Consider the following 20736-nt stretch of genomic DNA (forward strand, 5'->3'; position numbering starts at 1 on the left):
CTCGGCCACAAGTTCATCTCCAAGTCAGCCCCCCCACCTCTGCCCACGGCCAGACACAGGGCGCAAGGAGCGCCGCAGCTCGTCCCCACCGGTTCTGGGTTTATTTAGGGTGCCGTTTAGTGCTCTCCAGGCATCAGCGTATAATCACTGTCTAACTGCGGATGGTTTATCAGGCTAAAACCCCCAGTCCCGCCCAGCATTCGGCTTCACTGCCATTCGGCGGTGACAGGTCAACGTGCCTCGTGCGCGGCAAGCGTCAGCCTTTGCTGAGCTGCACGCAGCAGCACCCGCTTTCCTAAACGGTCGCGGAGAATTTTAAACCCAAGGACGTACGCCTGCAGGTCACGCTGTCCCCTCCTGACCCCTGCCAGCCCTCGCTGTTTGCTCGGTCCCCCTGAAGCTCCTCCTGGTCTCCCCCAGCACCGACGCTGGGCAGGGCTGTGCCAGCCTTTCAGAGCCCCACACCACAAACCACCTCTCCTCTCCGGATCTGCTCAGGCAAACGCTAACCCTTCAGGTTGGTCTTTGCCACACCAAGTGTGATTATTGTTTTTCTTTTTTTTTTTTTTTTCCCTTTTTATTTTCCCCCCGGAAAAACTTCAGCCTAAATTGCTCAGCCACTTCCAAGAATGAAGCTAAAAAAAACCCCATGTTGCTCCACCCGTACGTTAAAAAATAAATAAAAAATATGGCAACCCTTTCCTTAATTGGCTCCACGACAGCAGGATATAAAATCTGGGCAGCAGTTGTCTGTGTGCTTTCTGTTGTCCTCGGGAAAAATAGCTCAAAATTGGATCGCTGTTCAGGGAAAAAAAAGAAAAGCCCCATCCAGCAGCCCCGTCCTGTCCCCAAAGAGCCCAGGCTGCCCAGCGCAGCCCCTGCTCCGGCTGAGCGCGACCCTCCCGCGGCGGCAGGGACCCAATTTGATGGGGGAGAGGGGTTCCCCCAGCCCTGCCGACACTGCACTCCTGCAAACATCGGCCTTTCCAATGAACTGCCCTAAATTTGCCCTTGGGATGGGTCTGTCCCAAGAGAAACGGGGGTCCTAAGAGGGAAAATAGCCCCCGACTGTGTAATCAGCAACAGCCTCCTACCTAACGAAGATACGGGGCGGGGGGAGGCAATCAGGCTCATCCAGCCAATTTAGACCTAGCGTTACCTAATTTTTCTGAGCTTGACTTGCAACCTTGATAAGCTGGCGCATGTGGAGCTGCTATGCATATTTAACACTAAATTTCAAGCTTAAAGCCGCAGACGGTGAAGAGCGTCCTCTGGCCAGGCCGTCGCTGCAGCACGCGCCTCTTCGCTTGCTCTTTCCTCCCAGTAAATCTGAAAACATCGAACAGAATTTGGCCTTTCCTCCCCCAGCTCCTGCTTTGTTTCCTTAATAACTTAGCAAATTTGTCTGAGGCTTTCTGAAAATCCAAGTAATTCGTGTCTCCCCAATCACCTTACTGCAGTACTGAAAAAAAGAAGAAAACCCGAGTAAACTGGATTTCCTGTATAACAGCCATGCATCGCTGTCCTTCATCTATCACGCTGAAGCGCAGGCATTTCCACATGAGCTTTAATTATTTTCTCAGCCAATTTGCTTGCTGCTAAAATAAAGCTGGCTGCTCTGTAATTCCCACAGTTCTTCTCGTACCTCTTTAAATTAAGGACAGAGCAGAAGAGGCTGCGCTCCCATGCAGCAGTTGCTTTTAATGAGAGATTACTTTTTGCTGGCAGTTCAGCCGCTTCGTTGTTGAATTCCTTCGGAAGAGCTGGCTGGAGCCCACCAGGCACTGGTGATTTGTTGCTCTTTAATTTCTCCGTTTGCGCAGCACCTTATTCCCCTGGGGAATTTCGTCTTCATCGCTGCCTACGTTGCCTTGGCTGATGGGATGAAACCGTTTCGCTTTGTCACAACATCCTCTGTCTTTCTCCCGAACTTCTCTGCGCTGCCCCAAGCCAGGCGCTCCAGCCCCCCCGGCAGCACCACCAGCCCGGCACGTCCCACCGGCCACCACCCGCATCCCAGCTGCAGCGGCCCCGGGCTGCCCCCCGAGCTGCTCTGCTTCGGGGTGCTGCGTGTTCCACCCCCCTTCTCGCTCTTTTCATCCCGATAACATCTCTCCATTTGTCAAGCAGCTCCACAAGCCTCCGCCACCCGTCACCCCCCCGGGGATTTCTGTAGTTTCTGCATACACCAGGAAGCCTCCGCCCCAGCGGGCTCTCCCCCAGTTCTCCCCCAAATACGCTGCCCCCAGCTCAGCACCTTCTGTGCCCAGCACCTTCTGTGCCCAGCACGCCCCGCTGTCCTTCCCCTCCTGCCAGAGCTTAATGTTTCGCGTTGTTTTAAACGGCTAATAATACTTTTACAGCTGTGCAGAAATCAATTGATTACGCTGTTTGTTCTGGCGATGCCATGAAACCTTCCCATCTGCAGCCGCCTCCGATTCTCGCCCGGTGTGAAACGAAGAGCCACGCTCCTGCGGGCTGGAAAGCACGACGTGGGAAGGGCTCACGGCAACGGGAGGGTTTTTTTGGCCTCATGTTAAACCGTCAGCTGCTAATGTCGTATTTGTCTAGCCTGACAGGATTGCAGCATAGGATGAAGTACAAAGATTGCGTTGTTCTTTTCCGTCGGTCGTGACCGCACAAGAACACAAGGCATCACCAAGCTGTGCTCCCCAGCCACCCGTACCAGGTGCCAGCCCTGCAGCGTTATCTTCTGGATTTCACGGAGATCTTGAGAGCACCCCAAACCCACCGGCATCCACAACAGCGCTCCGCAGATGGAGCTGAATGCTTCACCCATAGATGCAGAGCCTTCGGTCCGAGCCCAGCACCACTCGCGTTTCGGATGAGCTCACTGGGGAGCAGGAGGGTACCCGCATGGGGCAAGGATGCGCTGGCCAAAGCCCGCGAGCCTCATTCACCTCCAAGACATCAGAGAAGCAAGCACCAAAGCTCATCTGTTTTTTCTCCATTACGTCCTGGTCAAAGGGAAGATTTTACCTCTTTCCCACTAACAGCGCCCAGCTCAGCAGCACGCACGAGGCACTGCGCTCTGCCCTGCTCGGCGAGGGGACAGTTCCCCGAGCGCTCCCACGGGAACTCGGCACAGCACATGCCCACCAAAGGCTCCCGGGGGATCCAGCATTTGGAGTTTACGACTTACAAGGCGGATTGGGGAGAGATTTCCTGCAATTTGCTCACCAGCTCTTGCAGCTGTGCAAGCAAGAATTGTGCCGTACGGATTTCTCAACAGCTGGAGCATTTCAAAGAAACCCCACGCAGCAACGGTGCACATCACCCTCTGGGAGCCTTCAGGGGCAATTCCCACGGACACGGTGTGGGAACCTTCCCCCGCCACCTCCTTCGGTGGCCTGGGGGTTGACAGGACACAAAGAGGTGCAGGGCACCTCTCTCCAGCCCCCTCCGATTCGGCAGGTCCCTGGAGCGCAGCAGTCGCTTTTGATTCCTGTCGAACGCCGCAGGTCCCCAGGGCCCCCCATGCTCCGGCACTCAGTAAACCCAGGGGCTGCAGCAGCCAGGCCCACCCTCCCGCAGCCACAGCCCACGGCAGAGCTCCTCTCCACGCACTGTGCCGCGTCTGTCTGTCCATCCCAGCCTCCCCAGCCGCGCGTTTCTGCCTGGCACTGCCCAAACCCAGCAGCTCCCGCCCGCCGCCAGCAGCTCGGGGGCCAAAGCCCCGCGACCGGGGGGGTCACGACGATGCCGGGCGGCCCCAGCCATGGTGCCAGAGCCATGGACACCTGCAGGCACCCGGCTCCGAGGGCTGCGGCGGGCGCAGCCCCACCTTCCCAAGACCCACACAGATGCGAGTGAGCCACTTCCAGCCCGGTCATTGAGAAAAAGCATCTGGGGACTTGGCACGCCACCAAACTGGCACGTCCACTGCTCGTGGCACCGGCAGCCCTGCCGTCCCCCTGCAAGTCCTCCTTCCCCTGCCCGCCAAACCCCTCCTCTGCCCCAGGTCTCACCACCTCCCTCCCTCCTTCACCTCTCCTGCGGTTATCTGCTCTCCTGTCACCCTGGTCTAAGGGCTTCTCCTCCGCTGCCCAGCACGGTCAGCCGCTGCTGTAAGGCGGGCGAACAAAACGCAGCACGCACGTCAGCACCGGCAGCTCCCAGAAAAAGACCAGCGCCCAGCTGGCTCCTGCCAGACCACACATCGCAGCAGATTTTTGATCCAAGCCTTTCTCCAAGCGCACCCCGCAGCTCTACATCCTTCTCCTCTTCCTCAGCCACCGCCTGCAACGCAGCTCCAGCCCAGCAAGGACCCTGCAAGCAGCCGGAGGCCCCTGGCCCTGCCAAGACCGGAGGGCACGGCTGCAAATGCAGCGCAGCAGCTGGTGCTCTTGGGCTCAAGAGCAAGTCCTGCCCTTTATCCCCCGGACGGATGCTGCGGACAGGCACCCAGCCCTGCAAAAGGCTGCTGCAGTGAAAAGACCCGACCGACGCAGCAGCACGTCGGGCCCCGCAGCCATTAGCTACAGGGCGAGCAGAGCCCCCACGCCCCCACCCAGCACCCCACTTTCTACCCGCACCAACCGTGAAAGCTCAGCTCCTTCGCTGAGCCAGAAGCAAGGCGAGGCAGCACAGGCGGCTGCGTGTAAATCCCCCGCTGGCCTTGGGGTGGCCGAGGAGAAGCGCGTTTCGAGGGTGAACCCCTCGGTCTCTCCGAAGGCTGGAGAAGGAGGAGGCTGCTCCAGCGCTGGCAGCTCCAGTGCCATAGTGGGGGGATGAGCATCTTTTGGGGACTGCACCCTGTGACCCATGCCGGGGTTGGCTTGGCACCCCCCCGCCCCGCTCCCCGACCCACGGCGCAGAGCGGCACCGGGCAGCCCCGCAGGGGAAGGGAGAAAACCGGAACGGGGCCATGCAAGCAAGGCACGGCTCCAAAAGGGCCAGGATCTGCTGCCTGGACCGAGGCTTCCATCAACCTCTCAGCCTGCTACGGGCCACGGTGCGTCTCCAGGAGGCAGCTCAGGCAGCGCTGCGTCAGCCCCGCGAGCCCATGAGAAAGCAACCTGCAGACGATGTCGCTTCATCCCATTTTGGTGCTCAGCACCGCCAGCAGGAAAAAGGCTATTCCAGCCTCCCCGCAGAGATCCCAACCTCGCACGCTGCTAACTGGAGGGTGTGCAAGTCCGCCCAGAGCCAGCCGCGGCCACGGAGCCTCGCCGGGCTGCCCCAGCCAAGCGTCCGCTCCGGCCTCCAAACCCCAAAACCACTAAACACGACTGATGCCGCGGAGTCGGGAAATTCAAAGGCTATTGTGCTGCTTTGTGCAAGTTTAAATATATCTGCACAGGCTCCTTGGGGTTGCATTCCTGGTGAAGCGGGTAAGATAAACAAGGCTTCCTGCAGGAACTAAAGACAATAGGGGAATAATTAGCATTGGTCCCCAATGCAGAAACAATGCAGGTAGCAGATATTTTGGACTTTCACACCCTGCCCCCCACTGCACTCAGGAAGAGGCACCCAGACTGGTGTCACTTGGCCCACAGCTCGAAGACACAAACTGTTTAAAAGGAGAGAAGCAACGCGCCACGGAGCCGAGGGATCAGCTTCACCCGTTCAGGCTCCCCCTTGCAAGAGGAGGCTGGCACACGAGGCACGCGTGTTGGAGACGTGTTCTTCCCAGCGTAAGTGGCTCCGGGCACCGCCCGGGCTCACGCTGGGGGCACCCACACGACAAGGGTCCCAGGGCAGAGGGTTTGCCCCAGCCCTGCTTCTGGCACGGCACAGCCAGCGATGCCGGGCCAGAGGATGTCGGAGATCCTCTGCTGCTACAGTTCCCTCACCACCCCTTCATTTCAGAGAGGGACAAATCAAGGCTTGTTTTCAAATCACAGCAGCTTTTTTAAACCGTTTGCCTACACCAGCCCCTTGGGAGCGCTCCGTAAGTGAGCCACATTTCCCAGTCCTCCTCCCAGCGCTGCAGAGTGACCGAGGGACCTCAGCGCTCCCTGGACGTTTTGCCAGCGCATTAAACAGGTCATCTGAAGCCTTTCAAGGCGAAATGCTCCTGTGCTCCGAGGTGACTCACAACCATTAGCATCCCTTTGGAGAGGGCTCTCCAGCCCTCAATCACTTCTGCACATAAGCACTTTTACCCTTCATCTCAAAAAAACCCCAAAAAAACAAAACCAAAAAACCCACCCACCCACACACCCACGCCAGAAAAAAGCACCAATTCAACTGGCTCAGCTTTCCCCCAGCTGTATTCCACCTAGCACTGAGATGATTTTGCAAGTGTATTTGCACTGCTTCGCTGCCACGCTCCCGGGGCTCACAGCAAGGCGCTCGGGGAGCCCGGCGGGCCCCAAGCACCAGGCTACCGGATCTACGGGCGGCACCGCAGCGGGCACTGCACGCGCCCTGCGTGGCGGCACAGAGCTGCTGCCAGGTTCCGAGCTTCTGCATCTCCCGAGCTGATGCCCGCCGCAGAGTGAACGGTGCTGGCTCTGTAGGAGCTGGATGTTTTCAGCTCGTCGCTGCTATCGCCGCTGTGCGATGCCCGCTCACCTGCAAGCGCTAAGCTCTGCTTCCTGCAGCTCCAACTCGGCTGAGTTTTGTCACGGGTTCACGGCACTGGCTCGGAAACACTTGCACCCTGCATCCAGGCAGGATCCGGCACGGGCACCAGGGACGGCTCAGCGTTACAGGATGGGGGGGTGCATGGGCACGGCAGCAGCCTGCTTCCAGCCACGTTCCACCCCTCGGCGCTGCCCCGAACGCCCTGGGCATTTATCACTGCGGCATGCTACAAGGCTATATCCCACGCAAAGGAGCTCGTGCTCTACAGCGAGAGCGAGGAGGCTCCAGCACGCAGAGGGGACTGGTACCAAACACCCACAGCGGAGGTCCCTCACGCTTTGTGTGGCACGTCGGTCCCCAGCACAGCAGCCCACGCTCCCTGGCCAGCACAGCCCCACCACGCTGCACCACCTGGCGCACTCCTCCCTGCTCCAAGGGCCAGCCGGGATCGTTTTGCCAGCGTGCAGGGTCTATGGATCTCCCCGCCGTCCCTTTCAGCTCTCCTTAGATGCAATTCATGAGATGAAGCAGGTAACTACAAAGGTAATTTCCTCCTGCCATCCCCGCTCCCTCCCTGCCTGCGGGCTGCCGGAGGGAGGCAGAGGATGGCTTTTAGTCACAAGAGGCACAGCACAGACAATACCTGCTATATAACACTGAAGTGTTCTTTTAATGATCCGAAAGAAAAAGGAAGTGCTCCGTATTTTGCATTTGTAATAATCACAGACTCTGCAAGAAGCTCGCTGGAGATGGGGTTCGTCTCCGAGAGCATCCAACTGCCTTGATGCTCCATGGGAAGCCTGCTGCGTCTCCGGGAACGGACGGCAAAGCTCGTGGCTGGTGAAGAATAATAAAAGCACGCAAATCCCAAGGATGCTAGAGGGACCACAGCACTTTGTAGGTCACGCAGGGACCGCACCAGTGGCCGGAGGCTTAAGAAAGTACTGGCAGGAGTGAAAAAGTTCCAAAAAAAATTTAAAAATATATAAATCAGTTCAGCCTGGCATGCCCAGACCATGGACTTTCGCAGCCAAGGGCTGGAGCATTGAGCAGCTTTCCAGGCAGCGGGGAGGATCCGGAGCCCCCTCTCCTGCTCGCTGTCCTCCCCACATGCAGCGAGGACATTGGGGCGAGCGCAGGAGCTGGGTCCTCTCCCACGGCAGCCCTGGCGTGGCAGAGGGCATCGCCACTCTGCGGCATCTCGATTGCCATGACACACGTCACCCTGCCACGAATGACGCCCGCAGACCAGCCGGAATCTCCTCCCCGCAAGCAGGGCGATAACACCGCTTGATGATTATTCACGAGATGAAGCGCTGCTAAAGGACTTCAGGAATCAGATAAAAGAGTCAAAAAAAAAGAAGGCCGAAATATTTCATGCCAGAAAAATGCAAACTTGTCACGCGTGGAGACAGGGGCCCAAGAAGGCGACAGCAACCAACACCCAAAAAGGCATCCTCCGATGACAACCAGAAGTGGGTTCCCTCCTTTCAAAGCATAGCAAAGTCAAAGACCAGTGCACTATTCTTCTCAGAAATTAAGTTTTGCGCTATACGCAGATTCTTGCGGCTGGCACACCGGCAACCCAAACACTGTGAGTCCGGGCCGGTGCCTGGGATACCAAAACCAGAAGCCACACCACCCGTGTGCTTCGCTCGGGTGGCACCAGTGCCCAGGAGTAAGCTAGCAAGGGCATGCAAGAAGATTTACCAACCTCCTCCTCAGCAGCAGAGCTTGGCACCCCAGCTTTGTGTTTCGAGCCCTGCATTTCGTGCTCCCCGGGTGAACACGCAGGGACTTGCTGCCTCCCTGTAGACCCAGTGCCCATGCACAGAGAGGGTAAAGAAGAGGAGCCTGTCCTCATCGGTGAGGAAATAAGAGATTTCCCCGGAGAAAAACAAGCCTGAGGTCTGGAGCACTGAAAAGCAGGGGCTCAGGAGAACTTCGAGCACGGTCATGGGGCCAGCGGAGATCTCAGAGGACATCTCCCACCCACCAGCCATGGAGGAGGAACGTGCCAAGCAACAAGATGATTATGGCCAGGATTGCCCGAGTCGTGCAGCTCGGCACCTACCACCCTCCTGCAAGACAAAACCCAGCTGGTTCCTCCTTCCTACAGGCATGCAAACGCTTCCAGCGTCAGGGAGCAAGAGATGGAGCCATCCGCAGCCAGAGAAAACCTCCAAGCAAAAAAAAAAAAAACAACAACAAAACCCACCAACAAAAAAACCCAGAGCACATTTCTGGGAGGGGAAGAAAGCAACGCAGGCAGGCAGAGGCACTGGCAGAGAGCGCCGAGGCCAGGTCCCAGCATGCCACAAACATACCGTGATGCAAAGCGCAAGCCAGAAGAAATCAGGGCAAATTTGCTAAACAAATGCAATTGGGTTTGGCTCATTCTCCAGCACTCTGCTGCAACTGAGAATCTTGCAAGCAGAGTTTCAGAGCCGGTTGGGATCCTTGTTCTCTGCTCCAACCCCTCTACAAACCGTTCGGCTCTGGGGGAGCTGCTTGCAGCAACGAGAAGACAACGCGAGCACCAAAGCAAAGCCACCAACGGAGAAGTCCTTGGCAAGACAGGCGCTGCCTAAATGAGCCTGCCATGTTTACAGACAGGGTTCAGGAGACAGCCGACGTGCGTGCAGGCTGCTCCCGGGACGTGCTGCCAGAGGAACTCCAGCAGCTCCCGAGCGCCAGCTTTAAGAACGCGTCGGATGCTTTAAGACAAACAAAATGCCTTTACGTGGCCGGAGCCAATACATTTCTGCGACAATTCAGAGCATCTGGATTCCTTCTGCACCTGGAGCATCCCACCACCCAGCACAGACAGGAGGAACTGGGCAAAGGCAGCACTGCTCTTCTGCCCACCTTCGGGTGTAACCCATGGGTGGCCCTGGGCAGGGCAGCTGTGGTGGGCTTGGCACAAGCCCACAGGAACAGACGCCAATGTTGGCGGGTCCTGTGCTCCACAGACACCCACACCACCGTCCCTGCGGGCACGGCTTGTCCCCTCCTTCCTCACCCCGGAGGAGGGGGCTCCCAGCAACGCTGTCCCTAAAATAGAAGGTATCGACGGTCTCTTGGGACCTCTGGGGATGGGGACCAACCCCTGCTCACGTGGGGTCACCTGGAGCATGCCGCCCAGGACTGTGGCCTGTTGGGTTTTGAATATCTCCATGGATAGAGAGCCCACAGCCTCTCTGCCAGCGCGTTTTCTTGCATGAGATTTCAGCTGAATACAAGAGGTAAGAAGAGGCGCAGACACCTCATCCAAAGCCACAATACCAGGGCAGCAATCACCCAGCAGGTACTGGCTCGAGGACAGGTCCAACCAGGATAAATCTCCTTGTGCAGGAATTCTGAAGCCTGGATCCACATCTGCTTCCTTGCACGGGCAGCAGGTCCAGCTCCGGGGCTTTGGAGCACTTACGGGAGGGATGCGAAGCTCCTGTGCCTGTCCTTCCCCCCTGCATCGGGACTGCAGACCCCTGCCACCCTCGCTTGCCACATTCCCTCCCTCCCAAAGCATCTGCATGCAGCCACCGCTGGAGAGAAAGCGCTGAGCAGGACAGACGGACAGCAGGTCCCACATGCACGCCGGAGCCCTGGACACCACGGCTGGGCAAAGCAAAGCCCCGGGGGCGGGAGGGGGGCGCAGCATCTCGGGCAGCATGACCACAGGCACAGCAGCCACCAGTGCCAGCATCACACAGCGTCACGGTGGGGCTTCACGGGGGTGCTCAGCATCGGCACCCGACAGCGGGCTCCACAGACGGCAGCCTGAGCCAGCGCAGCATCCAGCAAAAAGCCCAGCCTGCTCCCTAACCAGGCGTTAAGCCAGGTTGCTCTGCAGCGCAAAGAAGCCCCTCCAAAATCCTCCCTCCCTCCCAGGACACCCAGCCAGGGCAGCGAAGCGGAGCGGCTGCCCACAGCCTCACGCCAGCGCGCCCAAACGCCAGCGCTGGGCTCTGGGGGGCCGCCCCGGCCCACCCCCTGCTCCAGGTACTTGAGCATAATGAGATGGCCGTACCCTGCCTAACTGTAATCAGCCCAGTTACACAACGAGATTTAGTGAGGCTCTTCTGACGATTGTCCGTGAAACACGTGTAACTCACTCTGTGCCTCTCTGAAAAAGCAAAAAGCTAATTTATTCCACGTCACCTCTGACTTGCTGCCGAAGGATGCCGCATGGCTGCATTTCAGAGAGGTGTGCGTGCACGCATCTTCTCTTACAGATCTTCAGCCAGCTTACATTTATTACGCTGTGCTTGAATCCTACTTCAGGAAGGCCTCTGCCTGCTGTCTGAAGTTAATTTTTTCCCCTTCGGTCAACCAACTCAAAATTGGGTTTGCATATTAAAATGAAATTTAATTTCTAGGCCATTACCCCAATGTGGTCTAGCTCCTGCGTCCGCAAAACGCGGAATAAACAAACAGACCTAGCAATTCATTTCCCTCTTAGACATGAATTCCAGTCATAAACAATAGTAATAATGTTCTGCAGAGGCACAGAGCCCCTTTCTCTTAGGGATCCCAAGCCACATCACGGGAAGCAGGCAAAGCCTTGGGACTCCTGACACACGCCGAGTCACTCACGTGCAGAGCTGGCGCGCAGACCTGCTAAATGTTTCTTGCACGGCCTGCAAAAAGCACCTCTTGGATTTGCCCTCAGTTTCTCACCGATGTAGCAGGCTTCCTATTATTTCCCATGTTCGCTTTTCACAAGCTACTGGGATTTCCTCTTCCCTCTCAAGTAGCGAGTCCAGATAGAAAGATATATAAAATACAGTTCTGAGACCTCAGAGCTTGCAGCATCCAACTGCAACAACCAAAAAACCCACACAAACAACAACCCCCACCCCAGTTCTACTTAGTCCCTCTACTCTTAAATTTTAAGAGCAAAAAATCCGGCATCATTTTTAACTCCGCACCGGTGACAGCAAGCGTCCCCATTCATCCACAGGGCACTCCGGCTGAAGATTGCATTCGAAACAGATCCCACCCGCACCCTTTCCTTCCCGGAAATCCCACAGGAAATGCCCGAAAGGAAACAGAACCAGCTGCCAGCACCCAGCCAGGGAAGAGCAGGCGTCTGCGTATCAGGCCGGGTTGCTTGCAGCAGGCTACCAAGCACGCTCCTCCGCTTGGACGCATCCCAGCCAGCACAGTTTTAAATAATAAACACTGTTTTCATAGGGAACCACTCTCCGAATCCTGCAAGTCATTTCCACTTCAATTTAAAGACTCCCCTGTTCGGTGCAGCCCAAAACGTGCCCGGACCATCCCTGGCCAAGGCAGGGAGCAGCCTTGGAGCTGTGGAGCACGCCAGGCTTTTCCCATGCACGGGGGCGACGGGGGGAAGTGATGGCAGCTGAGATGGTGCAGCATCCCATCCCTGGTCCTGGGCTCTTGCAGCAGCCACTGGTGCGACACCAGGGGACGTTTGGGACTGCCCACATCCCCTACGAGCACCCCCGTGCAAAAGAAGGGGACATCACGGAGAGAGCGAAGGGGAGGCAGGGACGCAAGAGGGACGACAGCTGGAGCCTGGCTGCGAGGAGGACTCCAAAGGCGAGAGAGGAGCAGAGGAAAGGGGTGGCAGAGAGATGTCCCCTGCCCTTCCGGCACCCAGAGGCACGTCAGGTTTGTTTGCTTGGGGAGGAAGCCAAGCCCAGCCGGTGACGTGGGGACAAGCGAGCTGCGTGAAGGCAGACCGGCACCACGGAGCTGAAAGAGGGCATGTGGAGAAGAGAAAAAAAAAAAAAAAAAAAAAAAAGAGAGAGGTCCAACCTCACACGCAGGCATGCCTGACTTCCCCCACCAGGTCCGGGGGCACCCCAGCCCCAGGGGCAGGCTGTTACCCAGCACAGGGCGAAGGGGTGCAGCCCGGCCAGGCTGTGGGGGGCAAAAAGCTTCACCCCAGCGGGCAGGGGGCAGCGGGGCACGCCAAGCTTTCCGTCACCAAGCCCTGTCCCCGCACCGGGGTGGCCCTGGGGGGCAGCACCCCGCTCCTCTCCGCGCTGTGCCGGTAGGCATTGCTGGGGGGGGGGGGGGGCTGCCTTCCCGTCCCCAGCAGCGGGTCGGGAGCCCCGGCTGAGCAAGGGCAAGCGTGTCCCCGTCCTCGCCGCTGCCCCCGGGCACAGGAGCGCTTGGCCCCAGGGCCGGTCCCTGCCCGCCGCGGGCAGAGGGGGGGGGCAGCCCGCAGGCAGGGACAGAGGAGCGGGGGCACTGGCGGAGCCGGGCGCTGCCAGCGAGCACAATGAGCCGTTTCCTGAGAGCGGCCGGCGCGTCCGGAGGCACAAAAGGAGCCATTCTGCTGCCGGCCGCGCTCCCAGCCTGCTCGGGACTGGGGGGGGGTGAGGGGGGGACGGCAGAATGCCGAAGGCACCGAGCGCTGCCCGTCGCACCGCCCCCGCCCCGCAGAGCCGGGCTGCAGCGCGGCCCCCCCCGCCCCGGGTGAGCTCCAAGGAGGAGGCAAAGCCGCGGGGCTCAGCACCGTCCCCGCTCCGCACCCGGCAGGCGAAGGGCAGGTCCCGGGCCGCCGGCGAGCAGAGCCGAGGCGATGTTTGGCAGGGGGTAAGGACGAGGAGGGCGGCACGGATCCCCCCCCCCCCCAGCCCCGCCCGCGCTCAGCACAAGGCGGCTTTCAGCGCCGCACAGACGCCCCGTTCTCCGGCCGGTGACCCCCTGCCCTGGCATTTTCGGGACCCCGGGCTCTGCCCCGGCAAGCAATCCTGCTGGAAGAGGCCAGTCACCGGCTTCCCCGCCGCGTCCTCTCGTTAACCAGAGCGGCCGCGGGAGCTGCTCGTTTGCAAACGATGACGGTAAAGCCAGGCGCTCATTAAGCCGCAACACGCACTCGTTTTCCAGGGGAAGAACATTAAAAACAAGCAAAAGCAGCAGCACAGGTGCAAGCCCTGGCAAGGAGACCAGACCCTGGCCCCAAACCTGCCCAAGGCTGTTTGTCCCTCCCGAGGAGGATGCTTGGGGACCCTCTGCAGCCGCAGACCCCCCTGAAACGCTCTGCTGGCCCCGGAGAGGGGAGCGCCAGCCTGAGGGAGATTTCAAGCGAGCAAAGGTGGGTACGTTATCGGAAGCAGTAACTCCCTCCAGAGGTACAAATAATCAAACTGCTTATTAGCTTCGTTTAAAGAACCGGCTGTGCAGCCTGCAGAGAAAGTCCTGGCTCCAGCGTCTCCGAAGGGACAGCCGACAGCCGCGGTCTCCAGCAACCAGCCTCCGAGATGTGCTGACTCCCAGAAGTCAGGAGCTGACCTGAGAGATAACAGGCTCAACCCCCGCTCTCTCTACTTCTGACAGCCCAGCGGCCCCAACCGCTGACTGCACAGAAACCCCCCCAGAGCCACAGTCAGGGGGCTGGGGATGAAAACCCCAAGTGCGGGTTTGGAAACCTGCCTCCCCATCCCCTAGAGGAGATGATCAAGAAACAAGACAATCCTGATTTTGAAAACAAGTCATTTATCAATCTCAAGGATGATCCCACCCTGCTTACAAACACGTGTGTGTATATATATATATATATGCAACAACATACGAATGGTTAGCACATCACCCCCCGAGCTGTGCCTGTGCCAGCGAGGCCACTGGAGCACAGCCCGCCTGCAAGCACACACTTCAAGGGAAGGAATTTATCACCCACTGCAGCTTAATTTCTTTTTCTAAAGCGAGGTTTACAAAACAGGCAGCGCAGCTCTCGGGACCCTGGCTGTACACACGCACTACTTGCACCCGATGCCGCAAAAGGCTCCGCAGGGCACAGACCTGCCTCTAATCGCTTGCGAGGCAGCCGGCACACCCAGGGCTCTGTAGCAACACCACCACCTGCCTGAATCGATGCAACTGCTTCTGTCGCTGACGTTCATTCTGCCTCCTCGTATTTCTATCCCACTCGTCATCTTTTCCCAGGAGCATCCTCAAGGAATACCCCCTTGGGTGCAAGAGCATTCCAACACCAGTGCCCGGGGGCAGGGAGACCACCACAGCCAGCCTCCCTGCCTCGACACCCCCCACAAACCCCCGTCTCATAGCTAGTTTTATTAAACCTTCATTAGGGGCAAGAGCCAAATGAGGAGTTTCGAGCGTGCTCCTAGCAGGTGAAACGCGGCAGCAACAACCACAGCGCAGAGCCCACGGCACCTGCAGAAGCCAGAGGGCTCTGCCCACAGCCTGCCACCCAGCTCTCCACGGGCAGCTCTGCCATGGCCCCCCCTCCAGCACGAACCGAGTGCCGCTGTGCACCACCACCTCGCCGGAGCAGCGGGAGACAAGGACGGGAGGGCATCGCTGATCTTACAAGGGTCAATTTGCAGCTCAAGCCCCCGCTCGACCCCATGCACGCAAGGCGATGGGTTGGCGGTGCTGCCCGGCTTTGCCAGATGCTGCCCAGCCGATGCAGCCCAGGAGCCAGCGATGCCCCAGCGCGACGCGCAGCGCTCCAGCAGGCACCGGCTGCCAGCTTCAGTCTGGCTGCAGCAGCTCCTCAAGCAGAGCCGGTCTCCTTGAAGCTGCCTTCCAACAACAAAGGCTCAGTCGAGGTTTCGAGGCTCGCTCGAGAGTGCGAAGAGGCCTGGGCGAAAGCCAGGCAGGGCAGGCAGAGCCGGAGCCATTAACACCCTGGCGTGTCAAGACTTGAGGAAATTATGGAACAACAAGAGCCATTTGCCCTCTCCAGAAACTCCACAACCCGTTCAGCAGAACGGCCCTTTGCCGCCTGAGCTACGTTACAACCATCTTTAGCTGTGCACATTAGAGCAATAAAATATGCGGTTGATATGTTTTTGGAGGCAAGACACATAAATAAAGCGTGAGGACGAGGAAATTCAGCTCTCGCGTGTCGCTCAGGCGCGTTTTCTAACAGCTCAACAGATTCTCAACGCGAGCAAAACATGCTCCGCTTCAAGACTAGCAATAATATCTGCAAGAACGCAGGCAATAAAATGCCAGAGCGATATCCCGAGAAATACTGCCCAGCCTCTGGGTGCAATGGAGGGGTTTGCATTAGTAGATAGATTACACGTGCCCATTTTTTCCCTCTTTCTCTGCAAGAAGCCTGCACAATTCCTGAAGACGCTGATCTCGGGAGAACCCGTTACCTTTTAACTTCCATTTAACTAAACTTTATCACGACTAAAGCCGTGCCACACTGCTAGGAAGGAAAACGGGAGCAGCCGGAAGGCAGCCGCTCCGCACCGAGCTCCCTGCCAACAGCAGTGGGAGCCTGGAACCGAAAAATGCAGGGAGTTAAAATGTAGTCGCTGGGCTCAGAGGCAAAAACGATGCGACACGCTGTACCTGGGGGGGGGGGGACACACGGACACGGGACAACACCGGGTCATTAAACCGGCTGGCAGGGAGAGTTGGAATGGCACGAAATGGCAAGTTAGTCCCCTCACCCACCGGGTAATAAATCGCTGCTTCCCAGCAGGACAGTTCCCAGCAACCAGAAAGGGCCGGGAAGGACGCGGGGTGCCTCGCTGCCCCCCGCGGGAAGGGGAAGGGGGGGGGGGGGGTGTCGGAGCGGCATGCCCCCCCCACCCCCCCGAGCGGCGGAGGACACCGGGGCAGGTTCGCAAACGCACTTTGCAGCCGGGAGACGAGCGGGGGGGGGGGGGGGGGGTGGCGGGGAGCTACCACCATCTCCCGGGAAGGACAGGAGCCCCCCCCCCTACCCCCGCCCTTTCCCCGCCACTTGCTGCAAACCCTCGGGAAGGGCCGCGCCGGAGGCCCCACGCTCCACCGCCGGTCTCGGTACCCCCCTCTCCCGGTACCCCACCACCGGTCGCGGACCCCCTCCACCCACCCAGGGCTGCTACCTACCAGCGGGCTGCGGCAGCCTCTCCGCCACTGCCCGGTCATCTTGCAGGCGCGGCGGCAGCGCGGGGGAGACGGCGGCGGCGGCGGGAGGCGGCGGCGGCGGCGGGGCGGGGGGGGGGGGGGGGGCGGTGCCGCGCCGGTTCCCGCCCCCCCCGCCCGCCCGCCCTCCCTCCCCTCCGCAGGTGAGGCCCTCCGGGGATGCCGGGGCAGCACCGGCATCCCCGGAGGATAATCGCCGCGGGGCTGGAGCATCTCATCCCATCCCGTCCCCACGCACCCCACCCACCGCGTTTGGTCTCAAACATGATGCGTTCTTGTGTTGTGGAGGCCAATATATGTTCTTATGTTTACGTTGAGGCTCGTTTTACTTGGCGGGGAGTCTTTCAAGGTGGTTTGTTTTACCGTACGGCTGGAAAAATAGGTGAGGTGAGGGGGTTTGGGTTTGGTTTTTTTTTTTTTTTTACTTTCTAGTTCAGCAAAGTGGAGGGATGTCCTGGTGTTCTCCATACGGTAAAAAGGCTGTTGGGTGAGGCTACGTTGTTATGCATAAAGCGCACATATACATATATATATATGTATCCACGGCAGTAACATCAAAGAGAAGCAGGGGAGGGGGGAACCCAGAGGTGTAATTTATTCCTCGGTAACATGGATACGGGCTGTACAGGTTATTTATATTTGAAGACTGCCCAGAGTGTTAAATGAGCCGTCTCTTTAAAATAAACATGAGGAAAAATACATCCAGGCTCCTGGTGCTCCTTAAGGTGAGATAGGAAGAGATTTTTGCAGATGCCGGAGGAGGGTTTTGGTGTGCAGAGACCTGCAGCCGTTTCGTTTTCTGCCCTTAACGCGCTGCGATACCATCCTCACTGCACACACGCACACACAGACGTGCTGTATTTCTACAGTCAGACACTGAGCACATGGTAGCTGTCACGCTGTGACTTTCCAGCAGAACAAGACAGCTGTACTCCACCGAGCAGTGGAGGTCAACACCACAACCACAGCCAGCCTTGTTCTCACCTAGTTCACCGCACGGAGGAATTACAAATCCTTTTCCCTAGGAGCATCTGACAGCGGGATAGTTAATATGCGCCACTTATTCTGCATTAAATCCTATCTCCGCTTTTCTGGCAGCAAAAACACAGCCTGCACGGCTGTGGCCAAGTCACGTAACTCATAGCCGTCCTGGGACCGGTCCTCGTTGTTTGCATCTGTGCAGAGAACAACCAGCCAGAGCAGAGCCTGACAGGGCCCGATCCTCCTTTGGTGGGACAAGCAGGAAATTAAAGCCACTTTTCTGAATTCAGTGCTGCTGGCAGGCCGCAGCAGGTAGCCAGGGTCAGATTTGGGCTGCTCAGTGCACCCTGCGCTGGTGGCTGGGGTGAAGCAGCGATGGTAATGGCACAGATGTGCAGCCCCGAGCCAAGGCACATCTGGCTGCAGGAGAAATGAGGCCACTAACGACTAGCAGATGGCTGGAGATCACAGCAAAGCGCCGTTACCGAGGGCTCCGTGGGTAAGAGCCGGGCTGCACGGGGCTCTGCGCAGTGACCGGGGCTGCCAGGGAGCAGCTACTGCAGGAGGCTGGCAGCTCGGCTCGGGCCTGAGCTCAGAGACGCTCAGGCTTCCTCCCTCAGCACACCAGGGAGAAATAAAGCCCAGACAGCAGGCAGCGTGCGGCGGTGGCCAGCCAAGTAGCACGACGATATCTCACATCAGCTCCCAGCTCCGGTGAGAGCCTCACCACGGAGGGTGAGCGAGCTGGCGGGGCTGGGGAGCACGGGGCGGGGGGGTGGAGTAGCTGCTGGGGTGACGCGACGGAGATCAGCCTCGGTGCCTTCCTCTGCCCTCCAGGAATCGGCTGCTGCTGGTGCTCTCGCTCGCAAGCCGAGGAGCAGCGACGGGTGTGCGCAGCTGCGGCTCCAGCTGTAGAGCAGATCCGATGCCGGGGCCCAGGTGGGCTGGGACCCACCAGACCACAGCTCAGTGACAGAAGTATATTTTTTTTTTTAAGTCCCCCAAACAGTTTTCCTAAGAGATCACCAGCAGATGACAGCCCTGCTCGCAGCTTGATCAGCGCTGAGATTAGCCGGGCCTCCGCATTAAAAGCTGGAGGTGTCAGAGGTGACCTTGGGCAAATATTTACAATTACAGCGGTGTTGTGTGTGTGCATGTGTTCAAAACACAGAAGGGATCAGGTTCAAATGGAACTTTAATTGAGCAAGCAGGGCAGCAGGAGGGTAGAGCTCTTTATGCTAATGTGCTAACCACTCCAGAGTGAGTCACATTCATTAGGGGTGGGGAGATCATCTCCATCTGCCCACGAAGTCATTTTGGAGTGGCAAGTGCTCAACAGCCCTTCCAGGAGGACTTGTGCATTTCGAACAGGGACTGCCTTGATTTTTGTAACACGCAGCTGCGAGCACGTTGCTGGGACTCGGGGAATCGTGATTATCCTGTCCGAGGCCGGTACGCGTTAGCATCCGCGTTTCACAAACGGGGAATGGAGACACTCGAGTTGTACTGCGTGCCTGGGATGCCTACTGAATAAATAACACAAGGTTATAAAGCAGGATTCCCCCTCGAAAACTTGTTCTTACAGTAGAAAATCCTTTTAACTTCTGAATCCCTCTTCCTGCTTCTTCAGAAGAGCAGGCGGGCAGCTGTAGAGACGAGCAGGGATAGATGAATTCCCCGAGAAGAATCTCTTCTCGTTTTCTTTTTATGTTTTGATGACTTCATTCTTCTAGCTTTCATTAGCACCTCCTTTATCTCCAGCTCTTCCCCAAAGGCATTCAGTTCTTCCTCCTTGCTGCCGCACAGGGAGCGGCGGCTCCCGGTTCGTGGATGGGAAGTGGATGCTTTGCACCACCTCATGTTGAGGCCTGGAATTTCAGAGCCTGATCCAAACTCCAGCTCTCTCCCACGATGAGTAAGCCAGAGGCCTCACCTGCCCCAAAACAAGCTCTTCTGGCTTAGCATCCGCTTGCCCAATGCCTCTTCGTCTCGCAAGGAATCGGTCGCGGTGTCGCGCGCTTCGTTAAGGCTTCGTTGTTCAACGCCCCCCTGCAGAAGCACCAGCAGCAGGGCTGAGCCGCCCCCGCAGGGCTGACGTCCAGAGAGGAAGAACTGTTCTCGCAAGCGCACGGCGCATCTCTTCTCTGCACACACCCCAGCCCTCAAGGCTTTCTCAGTCCAGCCCAGCTCTTTACAGAGGGTCAAAGGGTGGGATTTTGTACCACCTTGTTTGTGAGCAACCCCATCCTTCTGCCTCCCCGGGACCCTGGAAGGGAAATTCTCACCTGGCTAAGGAGTCAGGGTTTGATAGGCAAGGACTACCTAGACAGGTTTCAAGCCACCTTCTGAACATCTCCATATTTCAGCGGCTTGTTTGCAGCGCCCTTACGCCAGCGTTCAGCCATCCCAGTTAGTTGCAGGTAAAGCGGTTTTGCTCAAGGCGAGCACAACCATTAGCAAATCCAACCCTCGCCAACGAGGAAGCCTCTCTAGGGAGAGCCCTTCTCTCTCTCCTCCCGAGGAAGAGGAGGCCGCCAGGAGGAAGGGGAGGCACTGCAGTGGAGAGCCCAGGAGCAGTCCCCAACTTTGCTTCTGTACTTCTGGGGAGCAGCAGTGGGATGGACCAAGGCGCTGAGATAAGACACTCATTACCTGGGAGCTAGCGCAGGCGAGGCAAGACACGAAACTGGAGCTGGAGGGAAGCAGGAAACTCCCCACAACACCACCTGCAAGAGCTGCTCCTTGGTTTTGGAGCTCCTGGGCAGGGGGGTGGTGGGTGTCTCCAAACCCTCCCCTTGCCATGACGAACCCCAGTCCGTCCCCGTTCCCAGACTGGGCCGGGCGGGTGCATTGCACAACGCACCCCAGCCGGGTCTCCCCTGCCTTGCTGGGGTCACTGCGCGGAGCCAAAACGCCTCCAAAGTAAAGCAGAAGTTCTCTGGTCTGTATTTCTTGTTTCACCAAGCCCTCCCTAACCCGAAGAGTCCTGCTGTACAATAACTGCTTCCCCCACAGCGACTCCAAGATGAAACTACTCCTCGGTTCACTAAATAGGTTCAGCTTCACAGACTTTCCACTAAAGCAAGTTTGCAGGGGAGCGGAGGAGACGAAGCAGCACCAGTGCCCACTGTTTTCCCTTCCAGCTTATGGACACCGCGGTGCCCAGGAGCTCCCAGCCTGACCATCAAACCCAACCACCCCCTCCGGCTCTGCTGGGGGGCGGGCAAAGAGAGGTAACAGCCACCCCAGCCACAGCCAGGGCTGGAAGGGCCTCTGCTGCCGCAGCCAGAGGCGCTGGTGCTGTGCATCCGCAGGATGCACGTGCTGATT

At 58.2% G+C, this 20736-nt stretch overlaps 1 protein-coding gene across 1 annotated transcript in view; it reads right to left on the reverse strand.

The window, feature by feature from the left end:
- The window catches only part of MID2 (midline 2), a 100087-nt gene extending 83597 nt beyond the window's left edge, over positions 1 to 16490 (reverse strand). Inside the window, exon 1 of the mRNA XM_054838965.1 lies at positions 16390 to 16490. The gene's annotated coding sequence lies outside the window, so the exon portion shown is untranslated. The remainder of the gene's footprint in view (positions 1 to 16389) is intronic.
- Between the last annotated feature and the right edge of the window lie 4246 nt (positions 16491 to 20736).

Source organism: Grus americana, chromosome 12 (assembly GCF_028858705.1).
Source record: "Grus americana isolate bGruAme1 chromosome 12, bGruAme1.mat, whole genome shotgun sequence".
Lineage (NCBI taxonomy): Eukaryota > Metazoa > Chordata > Aves > Gruiformes > Gruidae > Grus > Grus americana.